Source organism: Lactuca virosa, chromosome 1 (assembly GCF_052849685.1).
Source record: "Lactuca virosa cultivar CGN04683 chromosome 1, Lactuca_virosa_CGN04683_v6, whole genome shotgun sequence".
In the NCBI taxonomy this organism is placed as follows: Eukaryota; Viridiplantae; Streptophyta; class Magnoliopsida; order Asterales; family Asteraceae; genus Lactuca; species Lactuca virosa.
The window spans coordinates 103,880,841-103,903,693 of record NC_136426.1 but is presented as its reverse complement, the minus strand read 5'-3'; the positions used below and the strand labels follow the sequence as shown (position 1 = coordinate 103,903,693).

Sequence of the window (22,853 nt, the reverse complement as noted above, 5' to 3'; positions counted from 1 at the left end):
TTAGATTACGAGCGAGTGTTGTTGAATTCCCCGAAAAACCCGATGTTTTCCGATGACGAAAGATATACTTGATTACTAATTTCTATACCGCCACAACGAATGATTTTTGATTACTCTTCCTGGATTACTCGGGTGATGTCGGAGATTATCAATTCTAGTGAGTCGTTATAACTATACCTGATAATGACTGGTTATAACTACCAACTACAAACGACCCTTAGAGGTGCCGTCCGTTATTACTCACTTAATCCAAACCACCTTGATTACTATTGATTAACGACCTGAGTCTGTTTACTTTGATTACTCACAAGCCTTAGCAACCGAGAAAAGAGGAGTATGAAGTCCTACCACTTTCGTGAGTTACTTTAGGCTGTCGGGGATGCGAAGAACACGTTGGCCCATCTCGCATTTGATTACTTTGACCTTACTAGCAATACTAATGGACCACTAGGGCCCAATAGCACATAAAAGCCATTGAAGGTCCCTTTATACGGAATTGGGTCATAGGAGGCCCAATAACATATAATCGTTTTCCCTTGGGCCCCAAAGATCTGTTAATGGATTTGCAAGATCCAACAAGCATGATTTGAAACTTTCAAGCCCAAGTGTCGAATGTTTACTTGTCTTAGGTATCGCATAACTACTGGAGGGTTCGATTGAACGATTTGTTATTTTTGTATCGACTCGAGACCGAGCGATTTGTTTATAACGGTATTTGGAGTTATACGTGTATTTGTCTTTTGATTTTGTAAGCCGTAGATTAGTATTTTTGTCTCAATATTCTATAATTAAAATAAGTGGTTTAAAATAGTGGTTTGACCTTTTCAGCCCCTTTCTCTTTATAAATAACAATTTTAGTCCTTTATATAAAAGAAAAGTCATTTTAGGCCCTTAAAACATTTTCTTGACACTTTTGCATCATAGACTTGTTTAAATGATATTTTTAACTCAAGACTTATTCTTTGGCAGTTTCAGCCCTTCCAGAATAGTATTTTTCGGTTAAAACCCAAATTTTTGCAATTTTTACAATTTTAGCCCAAAATCTAAAAACTTTGCATTTTTTATCCTTTTTGGAAAAGAAAAGCATTTTTAACCCTTGAAATAGTTTTGTTACACTTGTTAACCCCTGTTTTGAAGAATTTACCATTTCAGCCCCTTTAAATGTCATATTTTCGCAACTTTGGGCTTGTTGGGCCGAAAAGCCCAAAATTTAGCCCATTAAGCTAATATTTACATTTTAAGTCCTTTGGAGGTTATAATGTTCATAAAAACAATTATTGTAACAGTTTTGACTCTTTTGACCTTTAAGAAACGATGATTTGGCAATTTTTAACCCAACTTTTGTATTTTTGACAATTTAAGCCCAAAAATGGGTTTTATGTTGAAATATGTTTATCACAATCTTGTAAGTTAATATTCTTGACTTGTTTAGTGTAATATAACTTAGATCATGTTTGTTTTCCTTCTTAGGACATAGATCTCGAGATTTCTTCCCTTTTTGTTTACATATTCAACACAAAAACACATAAAATCACACATACATGCATAAAATCATACATAGCATACACATACACATAGATCTACACATTTTACTTGTATTCTCCCCCATAAAACTTATGAAAACCGAAAAGAGAGGGGTATGAAGCTCACCTTTGCTTGTTGTTTTCGATTTAGAAGGAAGAAGTGAAGAAGTTTCGATCCTAGCAAGCCTTCTTGGAAGATCTCGAACTTAGAGGTTTCTAAGATGGTGATCATGAGTTTGAATAGATTAGGAAGAGATTTTTGATATAACAAAGAATCTAGATCATGGATCCAAGCATGAACTTACCTTAGATGATGATTTTTGTGGAATAATCTCCTTGAAAAGCTCCTAAATCTCGAAAATTTGATGAAGAATGAAGAGAGTTCTTATGTCTTTGAGAGAGATTTTTGAGAGTGTGTGTGTGTGTTTGAGTTGGTTTCGGCCGAGAGAAAAAGAGAGAGGAGAAAGAGAGAGAGAATTGAAAGGATGTTGCATGGGAACATGAGATGAATGCATGGAAGACCAACATATAATAATTAGGTGGCATGTGGAAGTCAACTCTTCCCTCCTTTGTGTAGTTGGGCCGAGAAGAGGAGAAAGAGAAAGGAAAATTTGGGCTTCTTGTGCTTAAGTCCATCTTATGGCCCAATTAGGTGATTTTTGACCCAAAATAAATCAAGGAATGATTTTTATGATCTATTAGGGCTACATAAATTTGTTGTAGTCCAATAAGGCCCATTAAAGATAACCTAGTTCATTTTAGGCTTATAAGGCCCAAAATATTATGTTTCATGTATATGGGTCCAATTAGGGTCCATTTGAGAGTTCTATGTTCATGATAGTTAAATTGGAAGCTTATTGGTCCATTAGGCCCAATAAGGAAATCCTAGTCCAAAATGGACTTAAACCGGGATTTCTAGGGCTTCCAATTCTTTGTTGACTATTTGCAGTGCTTGTATAAAGTGTTTGATGGAAGTTTTGTTGTTATTGAATAAGCATCATGCATGCTTTCACATTTTTGGTTTACAATTGTTATCATTGTTGTTGTTACAAAGCATCAAAATTCCTAGTTGTGACATAATTCTTGACTGCTCTTAAATTTAACAGTAGAAGGTGACTACACTGTTAAATGCCCGCGTAAAATTTATAACTTCTACATACGGACTTCGTTTTAGTCTGTCTTTTTGTCGTTGATTTCCTATTAATGAGATCTTCAATTCTCATTTAGGCCGCATTGGCCAAAACCGCTCGATCTAAAATTCGAGTTTCGGGTCGTGCACTGCTAGGCCAAATCTTAGAAAAATCATAACTTCCTCATACGAAGTCAGATTTGGGCGTTCTTTTATGCATGCTCTCGGTTTAACGTATACTACAACTTTTTTTTAGATCACTAAGGCCAAAAAGTCATCTATCGTAAATTCACTATTTACGTCGCGTAGTGTCGTGCCGGTTTTGTCACGAAACTTCGACGGGCCATAACTTGTTCGTTATAACTCGGATTTCGGCATTCTTTATATGTACCGAAACCTTGTGACATATTCTAAAAATTGGTTAAGATCACTCCTTCTAAATAATCTTCCATAAAAAACTCATTTTTGATGCTCATTGTCTCTAAATTGACTAGCCCGGATCTACAGGCGTTACACAATCTCAGACTTAGCCTTTCTCTTTCCTTTGGAAAGAGAAATCTTTTCTGGACTTCCAATGTTTCCATTGTCAATGTCCATGGAAGTTTGGAGATTAGATCTCCCAATCAAATTTGCTTTTCCAGTGCGCCAAATCATTGTTAATTCAGCAGCAACAAGCAAATAGGTAAGATCAATAAGGGTCATGCCGTGGTCGGTCACATAGTAGTCCTTAATGAACTCACTATATGACTCAGGAAGTGATTGAAGAACCCAGTCAACAGCCATCTTCCTCAAGACATCGACACCCAATACTCTCATCTTGTCAATATGTGACTTCATCTCCAAGACGTGAGTACACACAGGCCTTCCATCTTCATGTTTCATTGCAAGTAGGGCTTGAGTGACCTTGAATTTTTTCAAGTCTTTGAATTTGTGGGTTAGAGAGAATTATTGGAGGAGGTGGAGGAAGTGAAGTATGACTTCCACGATCCAACCGCGGGACATCATCTTCAAGAGGAAAGCTTGTTCTAGAGGATTTGGGAAGACCATAGTTGTCTCAACTAGACATCTACAATGGGAGAAATTCAAGTTAGTTGATTTAAGTCCTTAATATAACACCCAAATGAAATATTAAGGCTAGGACCCAACACAATATTTTACAATTTGGAAGAGGGATGTCATAATCCAAACTGCAAAATATTTGAAGGTAGGTAAATGACGATTTACCAATTTCCACCACGAAAAACGAAAAAGAATTTTAGGTTTTAAGTGAATTGAAACTCCTAGATCCTTTGAGATTCATTGAACACTTCAATGGCATGTTTAAATCTCGATTGTGCTGTAACACCGGGTTCATGGTATGATTTTATTTAAGTTTTTATCCTAATTTTGCCACGAACTCGGCGAGTCTGCGTCCCGACTCGCCGAGTAGCAGCAGGGTAGACACGGGATTTGAGCGGTGAACTCGGCGAGTCGATGCATGGACTCGGCGAGTCCACCTGTCTAAAGAAACTCTATTTCAGACATTACACCCTATTTTACCCATTCTAAAACACCCATTTCGTCCCATTCTCTTCCAGAAGAACTGTAGAGCGAAACCCTAGCCCATTTTGATCCTTGTGAGTGATTTTGGCTTGGTGAAGGAAGTTTGAAGCTTAAGAGAAGAAGGAGGAAGTTGGAGGGTGCAAGGAAGTGTGGTAGATCCGAAATCTACCCTGGGAGAAGCTCCTAACCAGGTAAGAAAGCTCCTTCTTGATCTTTAGTATAATAGATTCCCTTTTTGTCCCTTATATGTGGATTGCAAGACCTTAAACCTCCCAAACTCCGTGTGTTATGCCCTAGGAGCCTAGATTTATGGTTTGGAACCATTGCATGTCTCAGAATTGGCCAAAATGGGTGAAGAGTCGAAGGGTACTCGGCGAGTGCCAAAGTGCACTCGGCGAGTTCCATGAAGATGGCCTTAGACTCGGCGAGTTGGATAAACAACTCGGCGAGTCCTATGAAGATTGTCTGGTACTCGGCGAGTCGTTCTTCAAACTCGGCGAGTCCCTTGAATATAGCCTTGAACTCGACGAGTTGTTCTTCCAACTCGGCGAGTCATATGATCAGTCATTAGGATAAGAAGGGTTTAAGTGTAGGAGGTCCAACCCTCTGTAGTCGCACGTGGAATTAGCAATTTAACGTGTAGCTATAGTCCCAGAATCTCCAAACCTCCAGGATTGATGTTCGGATGGAAGATTGGAGCGATTTGGGAGATCTGTTCGTCGGACTCGGCGAGCTCCCCCTTGGACTCGGCGAGTCCAGTCGCGGGTTTGTTAGTTGTCCCCGTCTAGCGAGTCAGGCTGACTCAGTGAGTGGGAAAAGGGGCCCGATGAGTCAGAGTCGGGCTAGACATAGAAGGACTCGGCGAGTCGCCATATGGACTCGGCGAGTCCAGTAAATCAGGAGGTTGACTTTGACCAAGGAGTTGACTTTGACCAGTCGTTTGACCTTAGGGGTATTTATGAGTACCTAATCCATGTTTACGGATTTATAGCCAGAGGGATTACCGGTGCGGCAGCCAGGCGTAGTCTGAGCAGGTTTTTGGCAGCTACTCTCGAGGTGAGTTTCCTTCCAGTAGGGACGGGTCTAAGGCACCAAGGCCGGCCCGTATAGACGATATGTTAGTATCAGAGTGTGGGCGGGGTCCGTATCTCATAGCCGAGTTTGATTGTGTTATATGCCAGTATGATAGAATTGCTTATACTTGTTGTCTGTGTGATACTTGTATGTTATGGTTTAGTAGCGGAGTATGGGCGAGGCCCGTATCTCCATGGATAGCAGAGTGTGGGCGAGGCCCGTATCTCTATGGGTGTGGGCGAGGCCCGTATCCCTTAGTTACTCATTATATGATTGCATGGTATGTGGCATTATGGGGGAACTCACTAAGCTTCGTGCTTACGTTTTATAGTTTTGTTTTCAGGTACCTCTTCAGCTAGGGGACAGGAGCCGGCGCGGTAGCTGCATATCACACACTCTCATGTTTTCCGCACTATGGATTTTTTGGGATGTACTCTGAATATTTTACTATGACGTTACCGGTTCTCAGACATAAATTAATATTATGAATGTTTTGTAACGATGTTTTATGAATTAACCTAATTTAAAAATGAAATTTTTAGCTGGTATTTTCGGGATGTTACATGTGCCCTTCAAGTTTGTGACTGGGATGCCGAGGATCACAAACAAGGTGTGAATAACCATGTAAATTAGCTTGGTACACCCAATGTTACAACCACTCAATCAATGTGACGGTTAACCACACACGCTCCATTGATCTATTATTAACATCAAGCTACCCTTTGCCACGCACTGTCAGTCCAGATTAGTGTTCCGGTTAACCACACATGCTCCACTAACGGCCTAACAAGGTGCAAAGTGCAATTTAATTGGTTAACACCATATTCACATTTTCTTAAGTAACTAAGATTGAGAATTTATAAGTGTTTAGTTACTTTATATTTATCATTATACTTTTAATGAAGGGAGAATTAGAGTCTTATCCTACCCGTTCTGCTAACAACCCTCCACCAGTCAAGGAAGCGGTGGGTGAGAGTGGACACACATTAAACTGCCATTTTATAGGCAGTAACCTTATACCCCCCTACCGACTTCGTGAATGAGGCCTACTAACGGTAAGACTGACTTTGTTCTTATACATATATATAAATATTAAATCTCTAATATTATAATAGTATAAGGGTAGAATTTTAAACTTTAAAATTCTAGGGTTTGGAATTAAATGTTTCAAAAGTTAGACTTTTACATTTACAAATTCCAAAACTTGAGGGCAAGTTTTGAACTATTCAAAAACTTTTGGAATCCATAACTTATGAGTTTAATATAGGTTTTAAGAAAAGACTTTTGACATTCCATAACTTGAGGACAAGTTATGGAGTTCATAAAACCATTTATGGGAAAAGGACTCTTCAAGTTCATAACCTATGATTTTAATGATCATTTTAAAAGAAAACTTTTCATTTTCCATAACTTGAGGACAAGTTATGGATTTCTTCAAAACATTTAGATCAAAAAATGTAACTTACAAAAACAATCAATTTGTCTATGAACTAAATTAAACTCATAAGAACAAGACAATTCAAATCAAACAAATTTCATGTAATTAATCATATAAACAATTACAAAACATGAAACTTTGACAATTATCTTTTAATTGGACAAGCATGAACATTACCCTCTTGAAAAAACAGGTTTCTAGGATTAAAAAATAGTTTAGGGTAATGATCCTAATCCAATTGCAAGCCAAAACACGAAATTTTGCTCACAGGTGCATCACCACGTCGTGGTAAAAGCTGCCACATCGTGGTGAGCAGTCAGAAGCGAAAATTGCACATTTTCAACTTTGGAAAAACAAGTAGCATCAAGTATATGAGAAAGCAAGCCTAGGCTCTGATACCACTGAAGGGTTTTGAGCATTCTAACACTCCTAAGGTGTACATGCAACCCTAAATACCTTGGATCTATGTTTTCTCTATTATACATCCAAACTTGAACATTCCAAGCTATTACCCTAACTAGCATACAAAACTTTGATACTTGGGTAATAAAACAAGTTAGAAGACATACCTTTTGTTGTAGTTGGAAGCCTTGGACCTTTAAGAACTTAGTGCCCCAAGTGTTTCAACTCAAATGGAATCACACAACACCACCAACAATTGGAATAACTTGAGAGAAGAACACTTGCTTCACAAATCGGCTAGCCCTCACTTCTTGTCACTTAAAGGTGCCATTTCATGAGTTATGAGGCTTCTTATATAGTGTGCATATTAGTGTTACACCATGTAACTCATGACTTTCCACATTCCTCATGATCCATGGGTTTTAACCTCCATGAAGTATCCATGGGTCACCACATGGGTATAGCCCAACATGAAGAACTATGGATCATAATCCCACTTTATAAGAATGAATGATTTACCAAATCAATCCCCATTTATTTAATTAGTCTCTTTTGATCACAAAATTAATTCCAAACTAATTCTTGATCAATACTAATTAAATAATATGATTTCATATCAATATATTAGAACTTATAATATATTAATAAATCATAAATATCCTCATCTCGCAAAAGTCTATCCAAATTGTTCTGATGCCATGCAACCCAAATGGACCATGCATGCTACTCTCGGGTCAAGTACATATCAATAATAGTTATGGGCTTAGACACCTAATCCAACACAAGAGTCACACAGACATCTAGAATCCTAACCTAACATATCATGGGCCGACATTGGTGCCTTAGACCCGCTAAACCCAGTGAGGAAACTCACCTCGCACTGTCAAATCTCACAGAAAGAAATCTCTATGTTGGCCCACTAAAGTGCCCGCGCTATCAATAACAAAATAATCATCCAATTAGAAAGTGGATCCCAATCCATAACCATCAGTCCATAATTAGTGTAAAAAGACCATTTTATCCCTTTCCTAGTTTGGTCCAAAACTAAGGCCCAAACCTACAATCCAAAAAGGTCTAATTCCTAATTAATCATCCAAGGCCCAATTCCTAATTAATCATGGCCCAATTTTCCAAATTGGGCCCAATCCCTTTCATGGGCCTTTTCCAAGAATTCAACATAAGCATCAGCCCAAAACTTGATGGCTCAGCCAGGCCCCAAGCATCCAAGCCCAAAATGTGGCCCAAAACATCCAAAGCCCAACTGACTGAGTACGTGGGGCGTACTCAGCACGTAGGCACAGTGTACTCGCTTGAGGGCTTGTACGCTAAGCGTACCTGCTTGTACGCCCAACGTAGTCCTCCTGTATGGCCAACTTCCATTTCCAGTTCTTAATCCATTAAGACTTCACTCCAGAACTTAGACCTGACTTCCTTAAGAGGGTTTATCACATAAAGTTGCCAACCTTATGTGCATGCTTGGCTTAATGAAGCTCTTAAAGCTCAGAAGGACTTAATGTGTGACTTAATGCATGCATGAGACCATAAACCTCATAAAGGTTGCACCTTTAAGCTTAAGGAGCTCTTCAAACGTCCAGATCTATAATATTGGCTTCTAAAACAGACTTAACCCATCAAGACCAACCAAAAAGGGACAAAGAAGCATAAACCATAACATAAAGAGATTTAAACAAGGAGTAACCAAGGTATGAGCTTTATACCTAAAAGGACTTGCAAATCGAGGGATGATTATGGATCTTAAAGCTTCACACAAAGAAATACACCTTCAACCTTCTTCAATTTCTTCAAAATGAGCAAAATAAGCACCAATTTCTTCTCAAGAGCTCAAATACACAACAATTGAGGCTAAGGGTTGATTTATAGGGTTTTGGAGGTTTAGAGGCTAGTAAAGAGGCCATCCCTAAGGACTTAAGGTGTTTATATAGGGTGCAACACCCTAAATTAGGGTTTCATTAAGTCGCACGTATGCCCCGAGTACATAGGCGTACGCCCCGCATACGTGCCCGGCGTCCCGATCAAAGTTCGCATCAGTACGTTAAGCGTACCATATGGTACGCCCCGCAAACTACTCCAAGGACCAATAATGCAACAATTAAATATAAAAGGGCAAATAAGGAACATACCCAAATCCAAGTGTTACATGCTCCCTCAGGGAAAAAACTCGTTCGTTGAGCATTCTGCATGTCAGTGATCCATCGCCGGCTAGCGATGGGGTCCTTAGCCCCGAAAAACTCTGGAGCTCCACAAGCCTTCAACTCTCAAAATGAGGGACTTCGCGCTCCTAACTGACCCGCAGTAATCTCGGCTCGAAAGGCCCTGAGCCGCTCATCCATAAGCTTCATAATCCCCTCTTTGATGGCACCAAACATCACAGGAGTAGCATCCAAGATAACTTGAGTGACCTCGGCCGAAATGAACTTGCGTAGCCTCTCATCAATCAGTTTTGTGCCCGATCCAGAACCAGAACTAGAACTAGATCCAGAACCTCATCCTTGAGTGATCACCACCATACTCAAACTGAAATATAAACATATAAATGATCAGCATAAAACTCGAGGGAACTCCCACTATATAGGTCTCCTTAGAATTTCCAAGTCCTTCTTTGTCTCATGCGTAATACTACCTTTTACACCTATTTGTACCCTCCTTCAGGGTCGTCCCTCTAAGTCACCACACTAAATCCATATACCCATCCTATGATATACAACATACAAAATTTACTACGACATTACCTAGGCTCTCCTAGGAATTCTCAATTCTACAACACAAAGAATCTCAATCAACACTATCGGTTGCCTTATGAACAGGGGCGGAGCTTCAACATTTGATTTTTTTTTGGGGGGGGGGGGGATACAATATATATATATAAATCGGTGAACAGGGGGGCCACAACCAAAATTTTATATTTTTAAGCCTAATATGTATAAAATCACCCCCCCCCCCTCGCCCTAATAAAGCTCCGCCCTTGCTTATGCATGCAAGTTATACACAAAATGGGATCACATAGATTATTAAATGATGATTTTACCCTAAGTCCACAACCAAACAAGGAACAAGAAATGAGGCTAAATCGATCATTCTAGGGCTATATGATCCTAATCGTATACAACTTTAAAAGCATACACTTAGCAATTAACTGATCCGATATCAATTCCAAGTAATACATGGCATCCAACTCCCTTAGGCTATAAGGCATCATAGAAATCAGACAATTTTATCATATGATTCCTGAGGGTATCCTTATCCCTATTCTATCATGCAATTCAGATATCAGGTATACTAATCATAACACATAAGTATAGGTATTTTGGGAACTACTTACTTGAGCTCGGCTGATTGCACGCATCGCACCCCTTTTTACTTGGTGATAATCTTTTTAGAATTTAAATTCATTTTTGAAAAGATTATTATTTCCTCATTTTGAGTTATGACACACCCGAAAGTGTGCCTGAATCCCTCAAACCAAGGCTCTGATGCCAACTTGTAATATACCAAATATCAAAAGTAAAAATTTCATTTTAAGTTCATCAACCCCAACATCACATGTCTCTTAATCATCCAAAATACAAACTATCACAAAATATCAGAGTTAAATAAATCATAAATACAGAAATCATGAGGGGGAGAATGTTATGCCATCACGTCGAGCCCTTCCCTTTTGATCCGGAAGTACTTGAAACATAAACTTAAACTGTAAGTACAAAGCTTAGTGAGTTCCCCAAAATACCACACATAGAAAACACATAAATATAACAGCACGTGGCTGTGTCGGCTCTGTATCAGCCCCTGGTCCATATCAACCCCATATAACAACAAGTAGCTGCAACGGGTCTGTATCAACCCTCAGGTATCAACAAGTAGCTGCAAAGGGTTAGGGGGCACAACCCATTACGCTCAGCGTACTTGGGAGTACGCCCCGCGTACTCCCCTGAAGTCCAAGCGCTCTTTTAATGTCTTAATGCTTTAAAAGTCAATGTCGAAGCTTCATATTTAACCTTAATAAAAGTCTAAAATCATAAAGTTGCAACCTTTATGCCTTAGCATGGCTACAAGGAGCCCAAAACCAAAACCCTAACTCATATAACCATTTAAAACTCTATAACTCTTGCATGGATGAATATCAAGGACCAAACTTGCATTTTTATGACTCTAAACACTCTAAAATTCTTGACAGGACAACTCAAATGGTCTGGAGTAGACAATACTCAAGAGACCAAGGTTTTTGGGATAAAAAGTTCATAACTTGCAACCTAAAAAGATCTAGCAAGGCAAGCATCAAGATTTGAACTTTATACCTCCTGAAGATGCACAAAGGTGAGATGAATCTGCATCCAAAAGCTTGAAAGCAACACCACAACTTCAAAGGTTTTCCTTCACCACCAAGAATACCAAAATATCACTAAAAAGTTTCAAAATTTGCACACAAGAATTAGGGTTTCGAGATGAGGATTAAGAGGGATGGAGGCTAGAGGTAAGGAAAAGTTTGAGGCCATAAAGTCCTTTATATAGGGCTCAAACCCTAAAAATTAGGGTTTGCACCTTACACGAGTACGCCCTATGTACCTACACATAGGCCCAGCGTACGAGCCCGAAGTCACATCCAATTTAAATGAGCTACGTGGGACGTAGCTCCAACTTACGCCATGCGTAGGGATTGGAATTGCAAATGTTCTGGTTTTTTAGCTATAATTTGAAATGTACCTGATACTGAATGTTACATAAATTAGTTTTTGATAAGATACATTGAGATAGCTTTTAATAAGTTTATGGAGATATTTCAAAAATATTTCAAATATACCTTTAATTCTATTTCTTCTTTTTTATTTTAGTTATAAATCTAAATGTCCATTTATGTTATTTTACATTTACAATATAGCTTATAAGTTATTTTTTACCAAACACTATTATTCATAAGGTAGCTTATCAACTATGAACTATCGTTTCAGCTAGTCTGCCAAATAAAGCCTAAATGTTTGATACCATGGGCTCTTGGCATCCTCATCTTCCCTAATAATCGTTACACTTCCCTACCTTCGGTAATTTCCCTTTTTTTTCTCTAGCGGCATGTGTTCTAAAGAGAAGTTACATATATTATTATCCATCCCCGCCTCATACCATTGAATTTTTTAAAATCAATTTCGAATGTTCAATCAATAGGTCCAACTTCATTTAATCGACCGAAGCGACAACGGAATTGCATAAAGTGATTGGAGAAATGAGTCAAATTTCTGGATAGAAGAAGCAACGGAGTGGGAGGTGAGCAGCTATGTTGTCGGTCTAGAGGGATAAAGAACAACCAGATACCATTATAGAATGAGGAAAAGAGGGATCATGTGAATCAAAATATGATTTAGTGTCTTAGTTTACTCTAAAAAATGGGTTTGAAATATTGTAGTAGGTTCAGTTTTCTAGGATGAATTGTTGTAGAGAATTGGTTGATTATCCATAAGTGGGATGTGAGAGTGGCAATATGTGAGAGATGTGCTATATATGGGTGGGACATATTTTTGTTTTCTATAATTATAAATAAACAAAATATTAAATTAATTGAAAAATAATGATATAAGGGTTACGTCTAGCGAAAACCAAAACTGTAAATAATATCGTAATAACCGTCTAATTTGAAAGAAAAAAAATGTTAGAAACCAAACATACAAACATGAAACATTCATTTAATTAATCGATGATATAATATACAATTTAAGAAAGGAAAGAAATAATTGAACGAGACCTACTATTTTATAAATAGTCAAAGTGTGTTATCGTAGAGGTCATGGTGACTAGTCTCCGGAAACACACAAATAAAAACACAATTATTTGTATAAGTTAATGTTATTACACTGCTACATAGAGTGGAGTTAGGACATTAATTAAAAGAAATCAATTTATTCTCCATTATTATTATTCTTTACACAAACAGGAAACACAAGACAAAAAATATGAATCGCAATATAAAATGCTATAAAATAAATGAGGATAAACAACAACACAGAGTAGACTTGATATATAAAGCTTCACAAAATGGCAACGAACCTTATTATTCTCTATTATTATTATTATTATCTTTATTGTGCGAGACCTCGGCGTTTAAAGACTGGGATACTCTGTGGGAACTTAAAGAAATTCTTAGGATCAACTTTAGCCTTGATTCGAATCAACCTTTTGAAATTCTCCCTTTTCCAGTACCTCTCGCCCCAAACACTTGCTTCCTTATAATTCGCAGCCCCAACACCGATATCCAGATCATTGTTGTTGACATACGACTCCCTCGGGTTCTGTGACACATAAGGAGTCAACAACTCTTCCAAGCTTTGCAACCAAGCTAATCTTCTAAGCGATACAGGGGTTGTATCGTTAGCTTGACCTACAAAATTTACACTAGTAGCCAACAAGTACAAGGTTCCAGCTCTATGAGGATATGGTGTTGCTGTCTCTGAGTAGTCATCCATTCTTCCTCCAGCCGGAATGACAAGCAAACCACCTGACAAATCGTTTTCAAAAAACTTATTCCAGATTTCTCTCAATCCGGATATCGGGATCGGTGTTCGGACGAAGTTTGACTTAGTTTTGCTGCTTGACTTGGGTATGGCAGATCGGTTTGTAAGAATCTCAAGCGGGGTGGTGCTTGGCCTTCCAAAAAACACAAGTGTCGATTGGACGCTTGTCATTTCTTGACAAATCTCTCGTGTAACACCGAGCTCTGGAAAAACTTTGTCCAACACTGGAATCAGTTCGTTGGTTGTGCCCTGATAAATTCCTTGGAAGATGATTCGCATGGTTTTTTGTGTGGTGTTTCCAATAAACTCCGAAGCTGCCTGGGATCTTATGTACAAATTTCTATCTTCAAAAGTTGCAAGAGACTGATATTTAAAGAAAATTTCTGTTGCACCTTGTTCGAGTGTTCTATTCACTATAAAGACGGTTACTTTTTCTGGAACAGGAACCAACTGCAACTTCCATGCAACAACGACTCCGAAACTTGAAGCAACACCTCCTCTAATCGCCCAAAACAAATCTTCACCCATCGACTTCCTATCGAGAATCCTTCCATTGACATCTATGATACGAGCATCCAAAACATTATCACCGGCTGTAGCATATTTCCTTAACAGGTTTCCGGTGCCACCACCACCAATCAACCCACTGATCCCCACCGTAGGCCATGTACCTCCGGGGAAATACAAGGTGTTGTTGGACTTCTGTGCAATACTGTAGTAAAGTTCACCAAGCACAGCGCCTGTCCCCACCCATGCAGTCCTTTTAGCTACGTCTATGTCTATAGATCTCATGTTGTTGAGATCGATCATAACGAATGGAACATCCGCAGTGTATGAGAGACCCTCGAAGTCATGCCCCCCACTTCTGATTCTGATCTCGTAGCCATGTCTCTTGGCACAGAGAATAGATGTTTGGATGAGTGATTCATCCGTAGGTGTCACGATGATTGATGGTCTAGGAATGGAGGGTTTAAGGAACCTGGTGTTTTGGACTGCGAATTGCCAAATGGGTAGGAAAGAAGCATTGCCAGGGGTGTAAATGAGCTGAGAAATGGAGCTCGCATTGGCTGAGTTGGATTCAACGCAGCTTATGAAATCTTGAGAATATGCAGATGAAATGGAAAGAGCTAGAGATAGAACCAAGAGGAAGACAAAAGATATCTTCATGTTTAATTTGGTGAGTTTGATCTATGGCAATGACTGCCAAAAGCGTTTTAATTTATAGAACAGAGATGAGGATAAAGCCGCCTTAGACTTGACTACCAGTATGAATCGAAAAATAAAACATGAACTTATTAGGTTAAATGTATATTTTATTTATATCCGTTTTCATACTTTATTTTATGACATCATGTAATCTATGTTATTTGTTGAATATTCATATATTACATAGTGATAAATAATGTCATACATTATATTATTACAAATATGGTGTTGAAACATTCAAAATAAGTCTAATATTAAACAGGATATCACTATTATAAATTTTGTTTACCAAGACTAAGATAATATATCCGTATATATAAATTAAATACTTTATGGAAACAAGTCTTGTTTAACAAGACATTAAAGATAATATGACACGTACGCTACAACCAAACTTTGACTTTTACACACAAACACAGCCTGTTAAGTAATCCAGATATGATGGAGCGAAACGAAAATTTTCCGTAGTCTTTGTAAGGACGGAGTAACGATATAGTTAATCTACCAATTAAATCAAAGATCACCTAATCCGATATAATTATTATATTTTCCAAAAATTTAAGAATCCTAAGTTTAAACAACCAAATTAAGAATGATTGACCAACCGGGTCTTTTGGGATAATTTGACTAATTTTTTAAGTTTATAAGCCAACAAGAAACTAATGCAGAAATATCCAGATATTTTGTCGTTCAGAAAATGTAGATGAGAAAATTCGAGAAATAACCAAAAAGATGGGTGGTTTGAAGAAAATAACCAAGAAAAAACACATTTCAGAAAATGACCAAAGGATCCGCAGATTAAGTCCTCTGCGGATTTGCTACACCTCTGCGGAATTGAGTTTTTTTAATTTTTTTAATTTTTTTTTCATTTTTTTTTGCGTTAATTTTAGTTTATTAATATTAATTTTTTTAAATATATTAATACGTTATGTGATTATTATGTAAAAAAATTGAGAAAAAAAAGTTTTTTTTTTCGTTTTTTTTGCGTTAATTTTAGTTTATTAATATAATTTTTTTTAAAATACACTAATACGTTATGTGATTATTATGTAAAAAATTTGACAAAAAAAGGTTAAAAATATATTTTTTTAAATACACTAATACGTTATGTGATTATGTGGCTCCTGCTGCCATTGATGTTCGGTTTGTTGTGTCCATTGGTTGTCTGGCTGCTGCTGGTTCAAAATCACGTGGGATATTATTTTCCTGCAAAATTAATAAATTAAATTTAAGTATATAAAATTATTGTAATTTTTAACTATATATATTTAATATAAGGAATGTATAACTATACCACTGAATGGTCTAATATACGTAAACAATGCTCGAGAGACAATTGTGATTTTATTCTCCATGCCCTCGTTCTTGGAATTTCATTTTCTATGTGATGCGCAAACCTCAAAGCTTCAGGAAATGTCTCCAAAATCCATACCTAGTATTACGACAAAAAATTATGTTTTGTCCAAACTTATAAGCACTTCAAAAATATAAGTAATTGCACATAAAACTAACCTTAAACGGAAACTGAAAACCTAAAACCGTATACTTCATCAATCCACAGAACTGTTTGGGAATCCACAGAACTGTTATCAGTGGATCAGTGTACACCTCTGCAGATCAGTGTACACCTCTACGGATCAGTGTATAAATTGTCATACCGGTTAAATACTGTATCAACTCACCCCAGTATTGAAAAATATAGAAATGGCCTCCAATGCACCAACTTCTACGAATGCAACATCGTCGTCCGATACTCCACGTCCATGGACGACAAGAGAGGTGATGGTTATAATACGATGTTGGTTGAACATTTTTGAAGGTGTAACAACAATGGTTAAACGGGTCCAATAACTTGGATCATTCACCATGGTGGTCTCGTGGATATTAATATATGCACGAGTTAGACGGAGGTTATCCTCAGCGCTCCATGGTATGGAAGCCATTATGACGGAAAATATGAGGGTTAATTTTTCAAAAAAAATGAAATGAAGAAGAAATGGTACAAAATCGATGAAAGGATACGCATGGTAAAGTGATTTTATATTACTTATTCCGCAAAATTGTTTGGTAATCCGCAGAGCTGTTTGTCAGTCATTTTTTTATTCTCTAACAGTTCTGCGTATTCCCTTATGCAGAGGTGTACACTAATCCGCAGAGGTGATTCCAAGAAGAGCATACGTATGTACCTTGATCCGCTGATAACAGTTCTGTGGATTCCCAAACAGTTCTGTGGACTGATATTAAACATAAGTTCATTATTTTTAACTTTTTTTTGTCAAATTTTTTACATAATCACATAAGGTATTAGTGTATTTAAAAAAATTAATATTAATAAATGAAAATGAACGCAAAGAAAACGAAAAAACAAAAAAAAAAATCAAAAAAACAAAGATTTCGCAGAGCTGTAGAGGATCCGCAGAGCCTTTAATGGATCCGCAGAGGGTAATCTGCGGATTAAACATAAGTTCATTATCTTTAACCTTTAATGGATCCCCCGAGTTAGACCTCATTCAAAAAAAATTATATTAGTGTATTTTAAAATATATATATATATATATATATATATATATATATATATATATTTGTAATTTTTTTTTTCAAATTGTTTATCATTAATAAAGTTGGAAAAAATATAAATTAAAAAAAAAACTTTCAAAAAATAAAGATATATATGTTTTTTTAGGCTAGAAGATGTCTGAAGATGTTAGAAGACTCTGGTCCACATCTGCGCCAAGAAGAGTGCGCACAAACATTTTTAGGTCTGCAGTCTTCAAAAAAACAAACAGTCTGCGAAGGCTAATGTCTGCGCGTGGTCTGCGCGGCGCAGACCGAAGAGGCCACGCAGATATGCAGACAAAAAACAAACACTACCTTAATAGATCCGCAGAGGGTGCTCTGCGGATCATTTGGTCATTTTCTGAAATGTGTTTTTCCTTTGTTATTTTCTTCAAACCACCCCCTCTTTTTGGTCATTTCTCGAATTTTCTCAATGTAGATTTTATTGTAGAGTAGAAAATCATGATTTTTCTGTAATACATAAATTTAAAAAAAAAATCCTTGTAACAAACCAACAAAATTCAGAATTTTTAGTATCACGCAAAACAAAAAAAAACAAATCTAACTCGAATATGAATACAAATATCTGGTAACATAAAACTATTACAATGAGTTCCCGTCATGTGGGGGATCTTATGGGTGTGATTGGTCCGTTGATTTTGAAGGCTCAGTACAAAGACTAGAATTTGCCCCTAAAACTCCGGGCCCCTTCAAGACACGAGCGATGTATGGTCGCACACACGACATCTCCTCAAGGTCATCCCTGCTTATGGATTGCTTTCACTGCCTTGCAAGAATTTTCCCCATAGTTTTTACATAGTTTCTTGGAGATGGCCTCAGACTCTTCATATTCAGTGTTGTTGAAGACGTGCATCAGGCTTTTTGTGTTCGCCAGAATCCTCTCATCGCGTCATCTCCTCATAAAGTTGGTTTTACAAGTCTATCCTACAAAAATATTAAAACAAATATAATTAGTAATGAATATAAAGATAAAAATACCAACCTACTTTACTTGCTTTACAAAAAAAAATAAATAAATAAATAAATAAAAAATCAATGTATACATGTAATGCGCTTTATTAAACAATAGATTATATATAGAGAGAATTACTAATTTAGCCATTTTTCCTAATTACCTATCTAAAAAAAAGACTTTAGCCAAAAATAGCCCCGAAAGAGTAGATGGCTAGCGTTGACTACGGTCAACGTGTGTTGACTACGGTCAACAGGGTGAAGTCTACGGTTTTAAGGCAATGGGCTACTGTTTTCCGGCCGTCTACTCTTTCGGGGACCATTGACCCATACTATATAATGTATTGATTTTCAGATTATGTCATTTTTACTACTTTTTCTTTGGTTTTTCTATTGTTTTCTCTCAAAGGAGCACCCGAAGCATAACGAAGTACATCTATTTTTTATCAAAATTTTACCGTATTCTTGATTAGGAGTAGTTTTTGTACATAGGGGTGACTTTTTTTAAAAAAACGAAAAAAAATAGTAAAACCGTAGGCTTCATAAGAAACCTACGGTGTACAAGTCCACAATGCACAGTTTGTGCAATGTGGACTTGTACACCGTAGGTTTCGTATGAAGCCTACGATTTTTTTCTTTTTTTTTAAATGGCTGTAATATGTATAAAATTGTATATATGTTATGATTCCTAGATTTTTTTTTCGAAAAACAAAAGAAATTACCGAAACCGTAGAGTACCTCTACCGTCTGGGAAAGGTGGGTCCTCACCTCCATCACCCCCATGTCCACTGCCCATAACATCAACCATGGTGTACAAAAACAAGATCCATATAGACACCATTTTCTGCAAAATTATAAGATAGACATATACAATTTCTATTACAAATACACAATACATATAAATACACATTTCTATTTAAACTTTATATGTATTACATTGTTTTTTTTATTTGAGCATTCTACTTTTTTATATTTTTGTTATTTATAATATTTTTTTTCAATTATAACATTGTATTTTAAACAATTATATTATGTTGTTTTCTATTGTAGTGGTTTACTTTGTTTTTTCATTGTTAATAATAGCATCCTGCTTTATTTGTTTTTTTTACAATCCACATTGTTTTTTTTATAAAAAAAAATAGCATTCTCAATAATAGCATCTTACTTTATATGTTTTTTTTTTCAATAATAGGATCCTGCAATAATAGCATTCTCAATACATATATCAAATACACAATAGCATCCTACTTATACCAAAAACACATGCTTTCACATACATACAGGGTCGGCCTTACGTTACATATTATGAAATTAAGTTAGGGCTTAGGGCCCCATTTTGTAAAGGGCCCCACTTACCTAAATCCTTTAATGTCGATTGTCAATACCTTCTTCTCCATTCGCTGATATGTACGCCTGGCGCCTCAAATCAAAAGCGACGATTACACTTATATTCTTCCTCCCTCTTTCTCCATTCTCGCACTATGAATACTGATTATCGATTCTAGGCTTCTACAATCTCGATTGTTGAACACTGAAAGGCTGTCTGAACTGATGAAAATTTCCTTCTCCATTCTTGGCTTCTTTGATGAATTTCTCTGATTCTCCATTGTTCAAAAATCTCTGATGATTCACTGATTCAAGGTATGTGCAGTGTTTTCACTTGATTTTTCCATCATCTGAATATCTATTATGGTTAATAGCCGATTAGGGTTAATTTTTCCATTATCTGATTTTCCATTGTTCTTTGTTCATTGATTAATGATCGGTTTCTTTGTTTCTCATTGATTTTTGACTTTTAAGTTAGTGTTTTCACTCATATTTTGTGTTGCTGGCTTGATGCTTGTCCTTTTAATCAAAACACTGGAAGTTTGAGTTAGTGATTTTCGATTTCTTTATTTTCTTTGTTTATGTAACTCGAAGCTAAGGAATGTTTGTTATTGATCATTTTTAAAACACTGGAAGTTTGAGTTAGTGATTTTCGATTTCTTTGTTTCTTTGTTTATGTAACCTGAAGTGTAACACCCCGTTCCTGGTACGTATTAATTCATTAAATGTTTTTTTATATAAAGAGTTACTCGACGAGTAGTAGCCCTAACTCGTCGAGTAGATGCCAGGATTGGTCGCGGGTCTAAGTGACCTACTCGGCGAGTCCGCGTCTTGACTCGAGGAGTAGGCCAGTCTGGATGAAACCCTAATCCTTAGGGTTTGTACCCTACTTAAACGTCCTTATAGCCCCCATCCCAGCCTCCAGCACCTCTAGAGCGTTTCCCTACAAAACCCTAGCCCTCTATTGGTGAGTTTGAGTGTTTCCTTCTTGATTTTGAGTGTTTTGGTGTATCCTTGAAGGTGTAGAAGAGAAGGAAAGAGAGAAGGTGCAAAGGAGAAGAAGGAGATCCAGAAGCTAGTTTCCTTTTGCTACTTCATCTGGTAATAAAGCCTCTACCTTGTTCATTTTTCCTAATAGATCTTCATATATGTTTGTTTTGCCACTTTTGGGACATTTCAAGGTCCAAACTCGAGATTGGAGCTCCCTTAGGGTAGGGAACTATAGATCTGGACATCATTGAGCTCTAGGAACTCAAAGTAGCTACCTTTATGCAAAACAAGCCCTTGTTCCAAACCCTAGGTTCTCATTTCTAGCTTATTTTGGTGTTTTAGCTTCATACCTCTATGCATGTACATAAAGTTGGCAACTTTACGTGTTATATCGGCCCTAGAAGCTCAGATCTATGAATTGGATGCTCTGGTATCGATTAGAATCAATTGTATAGGGAAGACATGCATAGGACTCGACGAGTTGTTCATTGGACTCGGCGAGTCGGAGCGCAAACTCTCAATTTCTCCGATTTGAGAGTTGTGAGTTGAATCAGAGAGTAGAAGAGGACTCAGTGAGTTAGGAAAAGGATCTGGAAGTAGAGGGACTCGACGAGTCTATGCCCCGACTCGGCGAGTCGAGTCACGAGTTGGAGAATTGTGAGTTAGGGAACTCGGCGAGTCCATTGTAGGACTCGACGAGTAGAGTCAACCTAGAAGTTGACTCTGACCAGGACTTTGACTTTGACCAGGGGGTAAATTGGTTATTTACTCCATGAGGAATCATCAGTTGATTCAGAATGTTATGTGATTGTAGTCGGAGAGTCGCCGGAGCAGCAAACAAGGATTTCTCACTCGGGATATCAGCAGCCAGTTATACGAGGTGAGTTCTCCTTCAGTAGGAACGGGTCTACGACTCCAAGGCCGGCCCGTAGTATGATATATTAGTAGCAGAGTGTGGGTGAGGCCCGTATCCTATCTTAGCAGAGTGTGGGCGAGGCCCGTATCTTATAGTAGTAGTTGACTATGATGTATGAACAGTAGGTTAGCTTTACATGTTGTCTGTGTGATACTTGTATGTTGGGTTTGGTAGTTGAGTGTGGGCGAGGCCCGTATCTCATCATAGCTGAGTTTGGGTGAGGCCCGTATCTCGAAGTAGCTGAGCATGGGCAAGGCCCGTACCTCAGAGATAGTGGAATGTGGGCGAGGCCCGTATCTCCTAGATAGTGGAGTGTGGGCGAGGCCTGTATCTCCTAGATAGTGGAGTGTGGGCGGGGCCCGTATCTCCCAGTTAGCGGAGTGTGGGCGAGGCCCGTATCTCCACGAGTGTGGGCGAGGCCCGTATCTCCTAGTGCATGCTATGTGTAGATGGTATGTGATAGATTGGGGAGACTCACTAAGCTTCGTGCTTACTGTTTTCATTTTTGGTTTCAGGTACTCCCACTAGCACTGGGAAGGGCTCGGGATGATCGCATGGCACACACCACAGTCTTCAGCCTGGGAGTTAGACTCTGATATTTTGACATGATATTTTGACACGAGATTTGATATGTGACATTGTTATGATATTTTGAGACATACTACTCATGGTTTTATTATGGTATTGGATATTAGGGTTTTCACAATGAATTAAAAACAAAATTTTTAGATTGTATTTTTGGGATGTTACAAGTTGGTATCAGAGCCTTGGTTTGAGGGATTCGGACACACTTTCGGGTGTGTCTGGACTCAAACTAAGGAAATGGTGTAAGGTTTTCAAAAGAAAATCATTTTCGAAAAGAATTTTTGAAAAAGAAACTTAAAAAGAGAAAAGAGTTTTGAAAAAAAGAAAAGGGTGTGGTGCATGCAATTAGCCGAGCTCAAGTAAGTACTCCCAATTTACCCATACAAGTTTATGTGAAGATTTTCAGTTTAGTAAGAACAGCATGCTAGATTAGGACTAAGGATCTAGGAAGGATACCTTATGTACCTGCTATATGTGTTTCAGCTTTATGAGAACTTCATGCTAGTACAGATTAGTCAGGAGGATAGCCTGAGTAGTGTATGTTTGATTATGTGCACTCAATGTCTGAATGCTGCTTGCTTTGTGCTTTTAGGAGTTCTAGCTGTTTTTCACTAACTAGTAAACAAATATGTTAAGTTACATATTGCAAGGACTAAATAATTCCATAAGGTTAGGTCTA

At 37.6% G+C, this 22,853-nt stretch overlaps 1 pseudogene across 1 annotated transcript; it reads right to left on the bottom strand.

The window, feature by feature from the left end:
* Nucleotides 1-12,996: 12,996 nt before the first annotated feature.
* On the bottom strand, nt 12,997-14,833 carry LOC145154733 (tetrahydroberberine oxidase pseudogene; annotated as a pseudogene). The gene has a single exon (XR_013735198.1). The product of XR_013735198.1 is annotated as a tetrahydroberberine oxidase pseudogene (transcript).
* Nucleotides 14,834-22,853: the final 8,020 nt, after the last annotated feature.